This window comes from Bubalus kerabau, chromosome 17 (genome assembly GCF_029407905.1).
Source record: "Bubalus kerabau isolate K-KA32 ecotype Philippines breed swamp buffalo chromosome 17, PCC_UOA_SB_1v2, whole genome shotgun sequence".
Lineage (NCBI taxonomy): Eukaryota > Metazoa > Chordata > Mammalia > Artiodactyla > Bovidae > Bubalus > Bubalus kerabau.
This window is the reverse complement of record NC_073640.1, coordinates 61,551,855-61,568,106: the sequence shown is the minus strand read 5'-3', so window position 1 is coordinate 61,568,106 and position 16,252 is coordinate 61,551,855. Positions and strand designations below refer to the sequence as shown.

The following is a 16,252-nucleotide window of genomic DNA, read 5'->3' as shown; positions in this document are numbered from 1 at the left end:
ATTCAGATGTAGCACAAGAAGAATATCTGGGATAGGAATAAAAGGAAGAACATTCATGATGTTACTTTTTCATTTGTATAATTAAAAACAGGTTAATTTGAGACTTCCCTGGTGGTACAGTGGATAAGGATCTGCCTGCCAATGCAGGGGGATATAGGTTCAAGCCCTGGTCCGGGAAGATCCTACTTGGTGTAGGGCAACTAAGCTGGGGCACCACAACTATGAGCCTGTGCCCTGGAGCCTGGGAGCTGCCACCAGAGAAGCCACCACGATGAGAAGGCCATGAACTGCAACGAAGACCCAGCACAACAACCAAATTAAATAATTTAATTTGGAAATGGAAATACAGAAAAGTTTCTAAGAGATGGTACTTTACAGATATGGTCCTTTTCTGTTGAAGTTGGTCATATGCAATCCATATAATCTACTTTTCATGATTTTGTTTTAAAACCACTTCTTAAAAATCAGCAGTTCAAAGGGAAATACCAGTAAGGCATTTTCCTTACTGGTACTGGATCTGAAGAAGTGAATGTTAATTTAAAGATGTTTTATCATAATGCCCTCAAGCACAAAACAAGACCGAGAGCTGACTGTGGCTCAGATCATGAACCCCTTATTGCCAAATTCAGACTTAAATTGAAGAAGGTAGGGAAAACTACTAGACCATTCAGGTATGACCTAAATAAAATCCCAAATGATTATGCAGTGGAAGTAACAAATAGATTCAAGGGATTAGATCTGATAGACAGAGTGCCTGAAGAACTATGGACAGAGGTTCGTGACATTGTACAGGAGGCAATGTTCAAGACCATCCCCAAGAAAAAGAAATGGAAAAAGACAAAACAGTTGCCTGAGGAAGCCTTACAAATAGCTGAGAAAAGAAGAGAAGTGAACAGCAAAGAGAAAAGGAAAGATATACCCATTTGAATGCAGAGTTCCAAAGAATAGCAAGGAGAGATAAGAAAGCTTTCCTCAGTGATTAGTGCAAAGAAATAGAGGAAAACAGTAGAATTGGAAAGACTAGAGATCTTTTCAAGAAAATTAGAGATACCCAGGGAATATTTGGACACAACTGAATGACTGAACTCAAGGGAATATTTCATGCAAAGATGGGCACAATAAAGGACAGAAATGGTATGGATCTAACAGAAGCAGGAGATATGAAGAAGAGGTGGCAAGAATACACAGAAGAACTATACAAAAAAGATCTTCATAACCCAGACAACCACAATGGTGTGATCACTCACTTAGAGCCAGACATTCTGGAATGTGAAGTCAAGTGGGATTTAGGAACCATGTCTACAAACAAAGCTAGTGGAGGTGATGGAATTCCAGTTAAGCTATTTCATATCCTAAAAGATAATGCTGTGAAAGTGCTACATTCAATATGCCAGCAAATTTGGAAAACTCAGCAGTGGCCACAGGACTGGAAAAGATCAGTTTTAATTCCAATCCCAAAGAAAGGCAATGCTAAGGAATGCTCAAAGTACCACACAATTGCACTCATCTCACATGCTAGCAAAGTAATGCTCAAAATTTTTCAAACTAGGTTTCAACATAATGTGAACTGTGAACTTCCAGATGTTCAAGCTGCATTTAGAAAAGGCAAAGGAACCAGAGATCAAATTGCCAACATCAATTGGATCATCGAAAAAGCAACAGAGTTCCAGAAAAACATCTACTTCTGTTTTATTGACTACACCAAAGCCTTCGACTGTGGGAATCACAACAAACTGTGGAAAATCCTTCAAGAGATGGCATACCAGACCACTTGACCTGCCTCCTGCAAAATCTGAATGCAGGTTAAGAAGCAACAGTTAGAACTGGACATGGAACAACAGACTGGTTCCAAATCAGGAAAGGAGTACTTCAAGGCTGTGTATTGTCACCCTGCTTATTTAACTTATATGCAGAATATATCATGTGACATGCCAGGCTGGATGAAGATCAAGCTGGAATCAAGATTTCCGGGAGAAATATCAATAACCTCAGATATACAGATGACACCACCTTTAAGGCAGAAAGTGAAGAAGAACTATAGAGCCTCTTGATTAAAGTGAAAGAGGAGTGAAAAAGTTGGCTTAACACTCAATGTTCAAAAAATAAAGATCATGGCAGCCGGTCCCGTCACTTCATGGCAAATAGATGGGGGAACAGTGACAGACTTTATTTCCTTGGGCTTCAAAATCACTGCAGATGGTGACTGCAGCCGTGAAATTAAAAGTTGCTTGCTCCTTGGAAGAAAAGCTATGACCAACCTAGACAGTATATTAAAAAGCAAAGACATTACTTTGCTGACAAAGGTCCATATAGTCAAAGCTATGGTTTTTCCAGTAGTCATGTATAGATGTGAGAGTTGGACTATAAAGAAAGCTGAGTGCTGAAGAATTGATGCTTTTGAACTGTGGTGTTGGAGAAGACTCTTGAGAGTCCCTTGGACTGCAAGGAGATCCAACCAGTCCATCCTAAAGGAAATCAGTCATAATATTCATTGGAAGCTGAAACTGAAACTCCAATACTTTGGCCACCTGATGTGAAGAACTGACTCATTTGAAAAGACCCTGATGCTGGGAAAGATTGAAGGCAGGAAGAGAAGGAGACAACAGAGGATAAGATGGTTGGATGGCATCACCGGCTCGATGGATATGAGTTTGAGCAAGCTTCGGGAGTTGGTGATGGACAGGGAAGCCTGGCCTGCTTCAGTCTGTGGGGTCACAAAGAGTCAGACATGACTGAGTGACAGAGCTGACTGACTGATGCTAACAATGACATTAAGTGCAAATAGGGATATACCACAGAAAACAGCATTTTGAAAAGCATCCTTTATAAACAAACTGCAAGGATCAGGTCAGAGAAGGCAATGGCACCCCACTCCAGTACTCTTGCCTGGAAAATTCCATGGACAGAGGAGCCTAGTAGGCTGCAGTCCATGGGGTCGGTAAGAGTCAGACATGACTGAGTGACTTCACTTTTACTTTTCACTTTCCTGCATTGGAGAAGGAAATGGCAACCCACTCCAGTGTTCTTGCCTGAAGAATCCCAGGGATGGGGGAGCCTGGTGGGCTGCCATCTATGGGGTCGCACAGAGTCGGACACGACTGAAGTGACTTAGCAGCAGGTGGTATAAGAGATTGTTTTTATGATTCTTTTAAACATCAGACAAGCCAGTGCTGATTTCTCAACTCAACAGCATTGGATTGTTACCAGAGGTCTTTACACTTGTGCTGAAATTTCATGAAGGAGCACTCATTGGTTACGGGATTGATGAAGACACCTAAAATAAGAACCTCCATCACTGCTTCGGATTTTCCAACAGACACGCCCACAGTCTGAACAAGGTCTACTCAATAGTTCCCACGGGTGTTTTTGGTCCTGCTGGGAAGTTAAAGGAAACACAGTTCACACAAAAGCACATCCACTTCTGACTCCAACTGCAAGTGTGGGCTTTCCCAAACCCATGCCCATTTCGGTAATTCTCTTGAAGGACTCAGAACTAACTGGAGCTCTTCTCCTCAGTTATGGTTTATTATATGGAAAGATACAGATTAGCACCAGACAAGGAAAAGATGCAAGGGGTGCAGCAGCCCAGGACAACGCCAGACCACTCATTGTTCTCTGCAGATGGCATCTCCTGGTCTCTGACCACAGCTCTCAGCAAAATGAATATCTTTGTCTGAGCATCTGTATTTAGTACATTTACTATAGGCTTCACAAGACAGACAGCAATAGTATCTCTGAATGTGCCTAACATTTGAAGAGCCAGTATGAGGTAAATAGAGATTTAATGAGGTTTTAATGAGACAGTGACTCCATCCTACAAAGCTATTACATACATTTTCATAGATTTCTACTAATTCAAGTTTTCTTTCCCCCTTGTTCATTCTTCACCACACGACCCTCTGTTTCCAAGTCAGTGAATGCAATCATATCTGGCCACACATACTCCAAACACACACATACACATACATAGACAGTCTGACACACACGTGTTTGCACACTCAAATATATACTTAATCACCCCTTACTCCACACTCATCCTGCATTCACAAACGCTCATGACACGTGGAACCACACTCACATTATTGCACACTCTTCACTCACACAGCAACATAAAAGACACAATCCCACTCACTTTCACAGAATCATTTATTTGTTCATCAAAATGGTCATTATGTCCATCGTGTGTTTGTATAAGGTAAGGCTGCATCTTTTCTGGGGAGTGAAGGCCAGAAAAGGGGCAGAAACATATGCACTTTACCCTCTGTCCACCCAGTCAGAGCACTCAAGGATAATATATTAGACATGCATCTTCTAAAAATTTCTGAGAGCTTTGCCACTTGAGGTGGGGAGTATGGTATAAGCGTTGGAAAGCCCGCGGGTATGACTGGGAGTGGGTGTAATGGAGAGATAAGAAAGAGGACATGGGGGGCAGGTCAGAGGGTAAGGTGAGAAAAAGGGGTTCTGGGGTGCAGAGTACAGGAGGAAAGAGGGTGCAGGAGTAAACAGCACATGGATTTGAAGGCTGCAGTGGGTTTCAAGTCCACCGCGGGCTTTAAGGGAACTCAGAGGTTAAGCAAAAACGTTAAGGGCCCATCACATATTTGCACTGTGGGGAATAAGGGTTACAGGAGGCATTGGAACATAAAAGAGATTCCACTGAATATGTAGCTTATACTGGGTGGTGTGTTCATTTTTACAATTCTAATTCCCCAAACCATGAATCTGGTATATCTTTCCACCTGTTTGTGTTGTAATTTCTTTCCTCAGTGTCTTACAGGTTTCCAAGCACATGTCTTTTACTTCCTCTCTTACTTTCTGAGGAAATGGATGCTTTTACTATATTTTTAAAGCATTTTACTAGCTTTGAACATGGTTCATTTACTACCTTTACCAATGAGATTTTTCCTTTTGTAATGTTCATGCTTCTAGTGTGGCCTTTTTTCTGCTTAGAGAAGTCCCTCTAACATTTCTTTTACAGCTGGTTTCACAGTGCTGAATTCTTAACTTTTGCTCGTCTGTAAAACTTTTTACCTCTCCATCAAATCTAAACGAAAGCCTTGCTGAGTACTCTTGGTTACAGATATTGGTTGGGTCAAAAAGTTCATTTGGGTTTTTCCGTAAGATCTTACAGAAAAACTCAAATGAACTTTTTGGCCAATCCAGTATTTTCCTTTCATCTTTTAAGTAATACTGTTCCACACCCATTGACCTGCAGAGTTTCTGCTGAAAAGTTAATTGATAGCCTTACAGGTGTTCCTTTGTAGGTAACTTATTCCTTTTCTCTTGCTGTTTTTGATATTCTTTATTTTTAAAGAGTTACTTTATAGTACAGGGAAATATACTCAGTATCTTGTAATAACCTAAAGTGGAATATAATCTGAAGAAAAAAACCCAAGTCACTTTGCTGTACACTGAGGCTAACACACTATTGTAAATCAACTATACCTCTAAAAAAAAAGGAGATAGAATGGAGTCTCTATTTCCCACAGCCTTCTGGCTCTCCTGAAAGAAAGCCCTGCTGGATTTTAAAGCTAAATATTCTGGGTGTTCATCTTCTCCGTGTTAGAGCCCCATGTAGGGCTCAGAACCCTCACCCCTTGAGGAAAATCTCTGTAGTTGTATTATTCTCCTGTATGTAGGTCACGCACCCAGTGCTATGGTTCCTGACTATACAGAGATTCCAACCCTCCTACCTATCTTGTTGTGGATCCTTCTGCATTTCTTGAGTTGTAGCAGACCTTTTCTGATAGCTTCCAGTCTTCCTCATCAATATTTCCTCTGTATTCAGCTGTAATTTTGGTGTGTCCATGAGAAGTGAAGAGCTCACAGTTTTCCTGCTCCACCATTTTGGAGCAGTCGCCTGGGGTATTCTTGGTATAGCAGCCCCCAGCTGACTAAAACAGATTTTTCTGGTTAAGGAAGGTGGGTTGATTATACTCACCTGAATTTTAGAAGTCAAATAGAGATAATTGAAAGACAAGAGATTGAAAACAGGAGGGGGACTCAACTTGCCCATGCAGGCATGGTTGATGGAGAGAATTCAAATGTAAGTCTATTAAAGGAAACAACTTCTACCAACAACATGAATCAGACTGGAAGCAATTCTTGTTTAGGTTCCACTTCAAAAATTCTCTTTGGACACTGAAAGTGAAGGAATGAATGAATTGGCAACTGTGCACTGTGGAAATACATACAATTCACATATATCACATAATAGTAGGGGATTTTTTAATTTCTTATCCAAGCAAAGTAGAGCCTGTGTACACTGGAGTCACGGCTCATGAGCAGAAAGGGACTGGCAGTAGGGAAGCATGCTGCTATGATTACAGTCTTGTTCCCAAGGAAACAGTTCGGATGATCAAAAAGAGCCACAACAAGTTGAAAAATGGAGGAAAGAGTATAAAAATAGACAAAAGTGCTCACCAGGAGAAGGATGGTTTGGGTAGCTCTGGACTCAGGGAAGGACTTGGGGAAGGGGTTGGTCCCCTGAATGTGTTGGATTCACTGCTTATGTCTGTACAGGATGAGAACCATGGAGCTGCCAGCCCAGAGTGTGAGCCCCAAACATAAAACATCAGGAAATAATAGCAACACTGCAGACAATGCCTCTCTGGTTCTGTCATGATGAACAGCAGAACAGTATCCAAAATCTCTTTCCTCTGTGATGTTTTTGTCACTCCATTTGCCAGTTATATGGAAAGGAGAAATTACATTTACCAGCATTTGCAGGATCCAACACAGGAAAAGAGAGCTGGGAGCTCTATTTGTACGTACTTGGGAGCTGTTACTTTCAGCGCTGCCCACCTGGAGTTACAGGGACTGATAGTGATCACCTGAAAGACACTCAAGAGGCAGATGCTACTGATGGACCCTCCCCTCCCCACTCTGCAGAAAGAAGAAAACTTTGCAGCCAAAATCACTGCGGATATGCTTCCACCCAAAGACTGCCATTGTCTAGGGGACCCCTTTACAGGGGAGGATCAAGGAGATGGCCACAATCAGGTGCTTAAGGATCAAATCTGAAGACCTTAACCTGGAGCCAGTTGAAGTGAAGGATGATATGATGGCAAAGGAATGAGAAATTCCCCAGGATTCTAGCCACCATCTGAGTTAAGATGATTATGCCTATTGCCAACTTGATGCTGCCCATTCTCTCAGTTCACAGTCAGATACTTGTCTTGTGAATTAGAATATCCTGCCTAGGAACATGAGGTGTGGGTTACATACATGGTGTCAGCTGGTATTTCATATTCTCCACTTTCCCACTTGGAAACTAGCAGTTTATAAACAGTTGCATGTATGATATTTAAAGAGCACTAATACATAAAAGTAATCACTGCAGGCTCTACACATGATCACTTCTTTATTCTTCAAAATCTATGAGCCAGACACTTATTTGACCTTAATGATACAGAGAAGGGTAAGATAACCACAGAGCGGTTGAGTGTTTGTCAAAATCTACTTTTAGGACAGAGTGAGGACCTGAAACTCACTGGACTGGTAAAAAAAATTGCATCGATCCCCTATTTCTGCCAAAAAGTTAATTACCTGTGTTCATATAAATTCAGATTTATATTTAGCTTTTTTTCACAACTTGTTCTTTGATTTTAGACTGGTACTATTTTATAACTTCCATTATAAGAAGATTCCAGTTTTGTAAAGTTTTATTCTGGAGGGCACTATGTAGTGTGACTGAGGCTTTAGCTGTCTTAGTATATGTACATGCACTGCTACCGGGAGAATCTGGCAGGAACCTGCCCAAGACATGAAAATGCGGATGGCTCAGAATTAAGATGCAAACAGTAAGATCTTTTGCTTTTATTTCAGAAGAGCAGTGATAATAGCATGTATCCCAGAAATTGTTAAATAGTCACATGTAATGCCATAAACTTTGGGACATAAAATACTCATGCATGATTAATTAGTGTAAGGAGTTACTACATTATTATTTTCAGGTGATACAATTATCTATTTGTAATAGAAAATATGACAATGAATTAGGACTTGCAAATGATATTAACATACCAGAGATATATACAAATCAAAACCTGCAAGGCATCTATTTTTATGCATTTTATAAATGAAAACACCACATATTTAGATTGATATTAAGATACTTTTTAAATGGGCAGAAACAATATGATATATGACTGAAAGTTGCTCCCTGAAACTCAGCATTATTATGTGAACTTTCCTTAACATTTCATAATATTAAGAGTGAAGACAGCCTCACCATAATCAGTGAACTCAGCATGTTTTCAGTGAGGACACAATTACTGTCTCCATTAACATCCAGAGTCAGAGAAAACACTTTCCTTCAAAGTGTTTCCATTTGGATACACTTTCTGCACAGGATAACATTTTTTGCAGACTCGTCATACTCTTTATTGCCAGCCTGGAGTTATTAGTGCTATACCTCTACTCACCCTGAACATTAAGTCTATGTTTCCCCTATGGTAGGTTCAAGAGTGAATTGATTTTACATCTACAGTTTTAAGCACCTTAAACAATCAGGTTTCGTTTTCACTTGGACCAAGCCACAACAGTCACTGTCAGTGAGGATTCAGTTAAACAGCCTGAGATGGTTTAGGATTAGGACCCCATCTCTCTTTATCAGTTCAGCTCATACTTGACAATATTCCCATGTTCCCACCTGGAGTTGGCTCTGAATCCAGTTACTACACAGAAGACTGTGCCTTTCTGATATAATCGCTTACTCGGCATCCTGATCTGCCTTTCTTGTACAGACTCTGACTCTCAGACTGAAACAGAACATCGTTACCTGGCACCTTCCTGCTCCCAGTAGAGTGGGCTCCCTGATGGTCATTATACCCAGTATGTGTGTAGGAGGGAGGCAGCCAGACCCTGATATATAGGTTTGAGATGCTGTGTCTTCCCCGCTCCTCCCATCAGAGCTGCAATTATCATTTCACCTGCAGCAGCAATGGGAGTGCAGGCCTGGGATCTGAGAACATTTCTGGAAACTTTTCTCTCAGTTGTTAATTACTGGAAACAATTACAAGTTTCTAGTTAGCACCTTTCGGAGAAGGCAATGGCACCTCACTCCAGTACTCTTGCCTGGAAAATCCCATGGACGGAGGAGCCTGGAAGGTTGCAGTCCATGGCGTCGCTGAGGGTCGGACACGACTGAGCGACTTCACTTTCATGCATTGGAGAAGGAAATGGCAACCCACTCCAGTGTTCTTGCCTGGAGAATCCCAGGGACGGGGGAGCCTGGTGGGCTGCCATGTATGGGGTCGCACAGAGTCGGACACGACTGAAGCGACTTAGCAGCAGCAGCAGCAGCAGTTAGCCCCTTTAGGAGTCTAAAGGAATGTTTCCAAGAGCCTTCTTATTTTCCCTGACCACTAATGGCAGACAGGGTCTCACATGGAAGAGTGTAAGAAATACTGAAATACACACATGATTGAGGTAACTATTTGGGTCTCTCTGGATTCTTCACTTCCATGAGATGTTTCTCTACAGTCCACTAATCTGAACCATCAATTAAAGTATTGGTGGAGAAATGGAATGAGTTCAATTACCTGGGAGGTATATTCAAAGAGATAAAAGGTAAAGGAGGAACATGGGAGAACTCATTATATGAATCATTAGTACAAATAAAATCAATTGATTTAGACTCATTTTCATAATTTAATGGCAATTATGAAGGAAATCTTGTCAGAAAATAAACTTTATTCTTATTTAATTCTGTTGGTGATAAGAATGGGATGCAGAACAAATGCATAGAAACAAAGAGAGAGTTCGAAAAGAGTAGCTCTTAAATAAAATCATCTAGATCTGATGGCTCAGTAGTCTGAGCAATTAATTCAGGAAGATCAAACCTAGAGACTAAATAAAATACTACTAAAAACCAGTGGATCAATGGGAAATCAAAATAAAATCAGAAATTACCTTGAAGCAAATAAAAATAAAACAGAAACTTTAAAAATCAAGAAATAGAAAAGGCAATTCTAAGAGAAACTGAGAAAGATAAAAGCCTACCTGAAGAAACAAGAAAAATTTCAAATAAACAACCTAACCCACCATCTAAAGAAATTATAAAAGGAATTACATAAAATGCCCAAGATAGGAGACAGAGGAAATTATATAAATCAAAGAGTATTTTAAAAATCAGAGATTAAAACACCAACAGAACAAGTCAATGAAACCAAGAGGTGGTTTTTTGAAAAGATATATACAACTGATAAGCCTTTAGCTGGGGTTCATAAAAAAAAGAGAGAGAGAGAGAGAGAGAACCTGGAACTTCCCTGGTGGTGCTGTGGTTAAGACTTCACCTCCTAGTGCAAGGGGTGTGGGTTTGATCCCTGGAAAGGGAGCCAAGATCCCACATCCCTTGTAGACAAAAAGCAAAATGTGAAACAGAAGCAATATTGTAACAGAAATCAATAAATACTTTAAAAATGGTCCACATAAGAAATCTTTAAGAAAAAGAAACTAGGTACATATACTGTTTTGTATTAGACTTTTTACATTTCTTATGTTGTTTGTGAATTTAAAGTTTGCATAATGTACAGCACTCATTAGCATTGCTGTATGAGAATTCATGTTAGGAATATTGAATAATATCATGAGTCCACTATTATAAGGAGTGATTCTAGAAAAATGGAATTTAAGGGAGAGTTTTGCATTGGTTCCTGGGTTTTTGGAAATGGCTTTTGAATCTGAAGCCCTTCCATTGTGACTCAGCTGGTAAAGAATCTGCCCGCAATGCAGAGACCTGGGTTCAAACCCTGGGTTGGGAAGATCCCCTGGAGAAGGGAAAGGGTACCCACTCCAGTATTCTGGCCTGGAGAATTCCATAGACTAAGTCCATGAGGTCACAAAGAGTTGGACACGACTGAGCGATTTTCACTTCACTTCACTTCGAATCTGATTAGAAGCGAAGACACTAATGAGCTCATTTCCAGCAGTAAATAGAGCATGGAGAGTCCATGTCCTGATTCAGCAGTACAGACTCCCAACACATCTGCATGGGATACACCCCATCACCTCTTAGATAAGTAAGTATCTGAGTGACTCTGCTTACAATACTTCTGAACATTTGGAAGAAACTAATGAATGTATTAACATTGGCTGCTTGCTCCTAATGTTGCTGGACTAAAAGATGAGTGAAGAGTTTGAGCTCAGTGATTGGAATGCCCCGTTCCAGCACTATATATAGAACCCCAAGGCTTCTATGTGTGCCCTGAAGGAGACCCTTACCCTCTCCCATCCCTTAGCTGAGATTGCTGAAAATCAAGCAGAGATTTGTGCCCTCTTGTTATGTATTACAAAGGATAACTCAGGAGAAAAATTGTGGGGTTCACACAATTATGTATCAAGAATTATAAGTCAAGTTGGGTTTTTTAAGGAAGATTTTATTTTAGAATAGTTTTAGATTTTCAAAAATGGCAAGACTATACAGAGTCTCCTTATATTCCACATTCAATTGGTAACTCTGAAATCTTGTATGTGTCAAGTTGTTTAATTAATGAACCAATAGTAATTAATTTGTGCTAACTAAAGTCAATACTTTATTCATATTTTCTCAGTTTCTCTTTTATATCCATTTTCTTTTCCAAGAGTTGATCCAGATACCAACTGTCACGTTGTAGTCATCACTCCCTAGTCTCCTCTTTGCTGTGACAATTAATCAGACATTCCTCAGATTTAATGATGGTGACAGATTTGAGAAGCACTAGTCTGGTATTTTCTGGAATGACCTTTAACTGAGATTAATGTGACATTTTTTTTTTTTGCATTTCTTTTCCATGGGGATGGTCTTGATCCCTGTCTCCTGTACAATGTCACGAACCTCATTCCATAGTTCATCAGGCACTCTATCTATCAGATCTAGTCCCTTAAATCTATTTCTCACTTCCACTGTATAATCATAAGGGATTTGATTTAGGTCATACCCAAATGGTCTAGTGGTTTTCCCTACTTTCTTCAATTTAAGTCTGAATTTGGCAATAGGGAGTTCATGATCTGAGCCACAGTCTGCTCCAAGGCTTGTTTTTGCTGACTGTATAGAGCTTCTCCATCTTTGGCTGCAAAGAATATAATCAGTCTGATTTCGGTGTTGACCATCTGGTAATGTCTTGGTCGTGAAAGATCTTTTTTGTACAGTTCTTCTGTGTATTCTTGTCACCTCTTCTTAATATCTTCTGCTTCTGTTAGGTCCATACCATTTCTGTCCTTTATCGAGCCCATCTTTGCATGAAATGTTCCCTTGGTATCTCTAATTTTCTTGAAGAGATCTCTAGTCTTTCCCATTCTGTTGTTTTCCTCTATTTCTTTGCATTGATCACTGAGGAAGGCTTTCTTTTCTCCCCTTGCTATTCTTTGGAACTCTGCATTCAGATGCTTATATCTTTCCTTTTCTCCTTTGCTTTTCACTTCTCTTCTTTTCACAGCTATCACGACCAAGATAATCACGATAGTGTGATCACTGACCTAGAGCCAGACATCCTGGAATGTGAAGTCCAGTGGGCCTTAGAAAGCATCACTATGAACAAAGCTAGTGGAGGTGATGGCATTCCAGTTGAGCTATTTCAAATCCTGAAAGATGATACTGTGGAAGTGCTGCACTCGATATGTCAGAAAATTTGTAAAACTCAGCAGTGGCCAAAGGACTGGGAAAGATCAGTTTTCATTCCAATCCCAAAGGAAGGCAATGCCAAAGAATGCTCAAACTACCACACAATTGCACTCATCTCACACGCTAGTAAAGTAATGCTCAAAATTCTCCAAGCCAGGCTTCAGCAATACATGAACCATGAAATTCCAGATGTTCAAGCTAGTTTTAGAAAAGGCAGAGGAACCAGAGACCAAATTGCCAACATCTGCTGGATCATCGAAAAAGCAAGAGAGTTCCAGAAAAACATCTATTTCTGCTTTATTGACTATGCCAAAGCCTTTGACTGTGTGGATCACAATAAACTGTGGAAAATTCTGAAAGAGGTGGGAATACCAGACCACCTGACCTGCCTCTTGAGAAACCTATATGCAGGTCAGGAAGCAACAGTTAGAGCTGGACATGGAACAACAGACTGGTTCCAAATAGGAAAAGGAGTACGTCAAGGCTGTATATTGTCACCCTCCTTATTTAACTTATATGCACAGTACATCATGAGAAAAGCTTGGCTGGAAGAAGCACAAGCTGGAATCAAGATTGCAGGGAGAAATATCAATAACCTCAGATATGCAGATGACACCACCCTTATGGCAGAAAGTGAAGAGGAACTGAAAAGCCTCTTGATGAAAGTGAAAGAGGAGAGTGAAAAAGTTGGCTTAAAGCTCAACATTCAGAAAACGAAGATCATGGCATCCTGTCCCATCACTTCATGGGAAATAGATGGGGAAACAGTGGAAACAGCGTCAGACTTTATTTTTTGGGCTCCAAAATCACTGCAGATTGTGATTGCAGCCACGAAATGAAAAGACACTTACTCCTTGGAAGGAAAGTTATGACCAACCTAGATAGCATATTCAAAAGCAGAGACATTACTTTGCCAACAAAGGTCAGTCTAGTCAAGGCTATGGTTTTTCCAGTAGTCATGTATGAATGTGAGAGTTGGGCTGTGAAGAAAGCTGAGTGCCAAAGAATTGATGCTTTTGAACTGTGGTGTTGGAGAAGACTCCTGAGAGTCCCTTGGACTGCAAGGAGATCCAACCAGTCCATTCTGAAGGAGATCAGCCCTGGGTGTTCTTTGCAAGGAATGATGCTAAAGCTGAAACTCCAGTACTTTGGCCACCTCATGCAAAGAGTTGAGTCATTGGAAAAGACTCTGCTGCTGGGAGGGATTGGGGGCAGGAGGAGAAGGGGACGACAGAGGATGAGATGGCTGGATGGCATCACTGACTCGATGGACGTGAGTCTCAGTGAACTCCGGGAGTTGGTGATGGACAGGGAGGCCTGGCGTGCTGCTATTCATGGGGTTGCAAAGAGTTGGACACGACTGAGCTACTGAACTGAACTGAACTGAATGTGACATTTCTTTCATGATTATACTTGGGTTCTGTGTTTTGGGGAGGAAGACTGCAGAGGTATAAGAGCCATTTTCATTTCATTTCATCATGTCAAGGGTCCATACAACCAACATGACTTATCACTGTTGATATTTACCTAAGTCTCCAGGATGAGGCAGAGGCCTCTGATTTGCTCATCAAATGTTATTTTTGTCCCTTTTCATGGTGAACTCATTGAAAGTAAGACACTATGCCACACTTAAGCATGGGATGTTATTTTCCACTTTTTTCATGATAAACTTTTAACACAATTATGTAAAATCTTTCTGAAAAGGAATTATGTTTCCTCAAATACATTATTTCTTCAATTGTATTTCATTTCAGTTTTCACTGGTACACATTAATGTTTATACTTTGAATTATAATCCAAAACCACTTTGTTAAAAAATCAAATTGTCCAACTTGGTGATTGGCTGTTCTTTTAGGTGACTTCTGTGTGTCTCTGATATAGCCCATCATTATGGTTCTTCTTACTTCTTATTTAAAGCATTTCCTTTTTTCTACTATTTAATATAGGATTCTCAAGGAAATATATATATATATATATATCTCCTAGCCCCAGCTTCAGCCATTACTTCACCAAGCAACAGCTGCTCTTATTAGTGAATGGTGTGATGAACCACAGTATGCACTGTACATGTGGTCATGGCCACTGGTGTCTGAAAGGTGGGGTTGTACACAGGTAGCCCAGTAGACAGAACATCCAGCCAAACATGATATTTCTCAAACTTTAAAGTCTGACAGAATTTACCCTCCTTGGATTTTACCTGCCTTGGACAAGTGAGTTGCTTCTTCTTTCTGATTTCCTGTTTTGGGAAAGAGAATATCCATCCTATTCGGTCACACCATTGGAATTTGGTAAGCGTATTACGTATCTGCTTTCAAAAAAAAAAAAAAAAAGAAGAAGAAGACGACAATGGAGGAAACAAGCTCCTTGATTTCAGACTATACTACAGAGTTACAGTCACCAAAACAGTATCAAACTGGCACAAAAATAGACACATAAATAATTGGAATAGAATAGAGAGGCCAGAAATAAACCCACGTGCTATTGGTCAATTAATCTATGACAAATAAGCCCTACTGCTGAGGGCTTGTGGACCTCGCTCTTGAGGATTTTCTCCTCCCAGGAACTTCTCTCCTCCCACTCCATGCTTGTTATAAAGACCTTAACACACCTCCTTTATGAATGAGTACAAAATAGACTCAGACCAAATCTCACCAAGCAAACATGGATGGAATAATATATAATGGAGATATATATAATATATAATGGAGAAAACATAGTTTCTTCAAAAGTGGTGCTGGGAAAACTCGGCAGCTATGTACATATAAGACAATAAAATTATTTCAATATTTTGTACACTTTAAATTTACATAATGCTATAAAGCAAATACATTTTAATTTTAAAAATCAGCTGACATAGTTCATCTATTGTTTTAAAAATATTAGAATATTCTTTTGTTTTTGTGTTTCTTTTTGGAAAGTACATTTCACTTCAATCTGGTCATTTCTGCATGAAAGTATTTAAATGTTTTAATCTCAGTTCCAAACAACATATTTCTAATAAGTACTACCACCTCTCTAGGCATGTTATCTGTAAACTCATAAGGACTGCCAAAGTCTCTACTGAAGGAGATGGATTTTAAATTCCAACTCCCCACCAGGTCACTCTTTATTCTCTGAGGACATTAACTTGTTCTGTTTCATTAATGACTATTGCACATGCTAACCCACAGTCATGCATATCTTTCTGTATAAGTTCATGCCTGTATAACTTCTAGGAAACGTACTATAGCAGGCTGAAAACTACACACCTGAATAGCTTATAATATGCAGATTGTTTCAAGACTTGATTTTATTATCACATAAATTCTGAACTCATTTTCTGAAAGTATTAGAAAAATTCAACCATATAATTCTTTACAAGATAACTATATGTCATGACAATACTATTACAATTGTTTATTTTGAATGATATGTTCAGCATGTCATGTTTACTATTCTCTTGAGATTCAAAATTTTAGCTAGATCTCTGAGGTGAAGCCATAAGGAAGGTTGACCACTGAAGAACTGATAATTTGGACTGTGGTGTTGGAAAAACTCTAGAGAGTCCCTTGGACTGCAAGGAGATCCAACCAGTCAATTCTAAAGGAAATCAATCCTGAATATTCATTAGAAGGACTGGTGCTGAAGCTCCAAAACTTTGGCCACCTG

General features: G+C 39.9%; 1 protein-coding gene and 1 pseudogene across 5 annotated transcripts in view; both read right to left on the bottom strand.

Moving 5' to 3' along the window:
• The window catches only part of LOC129631710 (zinc finger protein 160-like), a 466,782-nt gene that overhangs the window by 206,367 nt on the left and 244,163 nt on the right, over positions 1-16,252 (bottom strand). The window lies entirely within an intron of this gene.
• LOC129631750 (vomeronasal type-1 receptor 4-like) lies at positions 5,989-7,893 on the bottom strand (annotated as a pseudogene).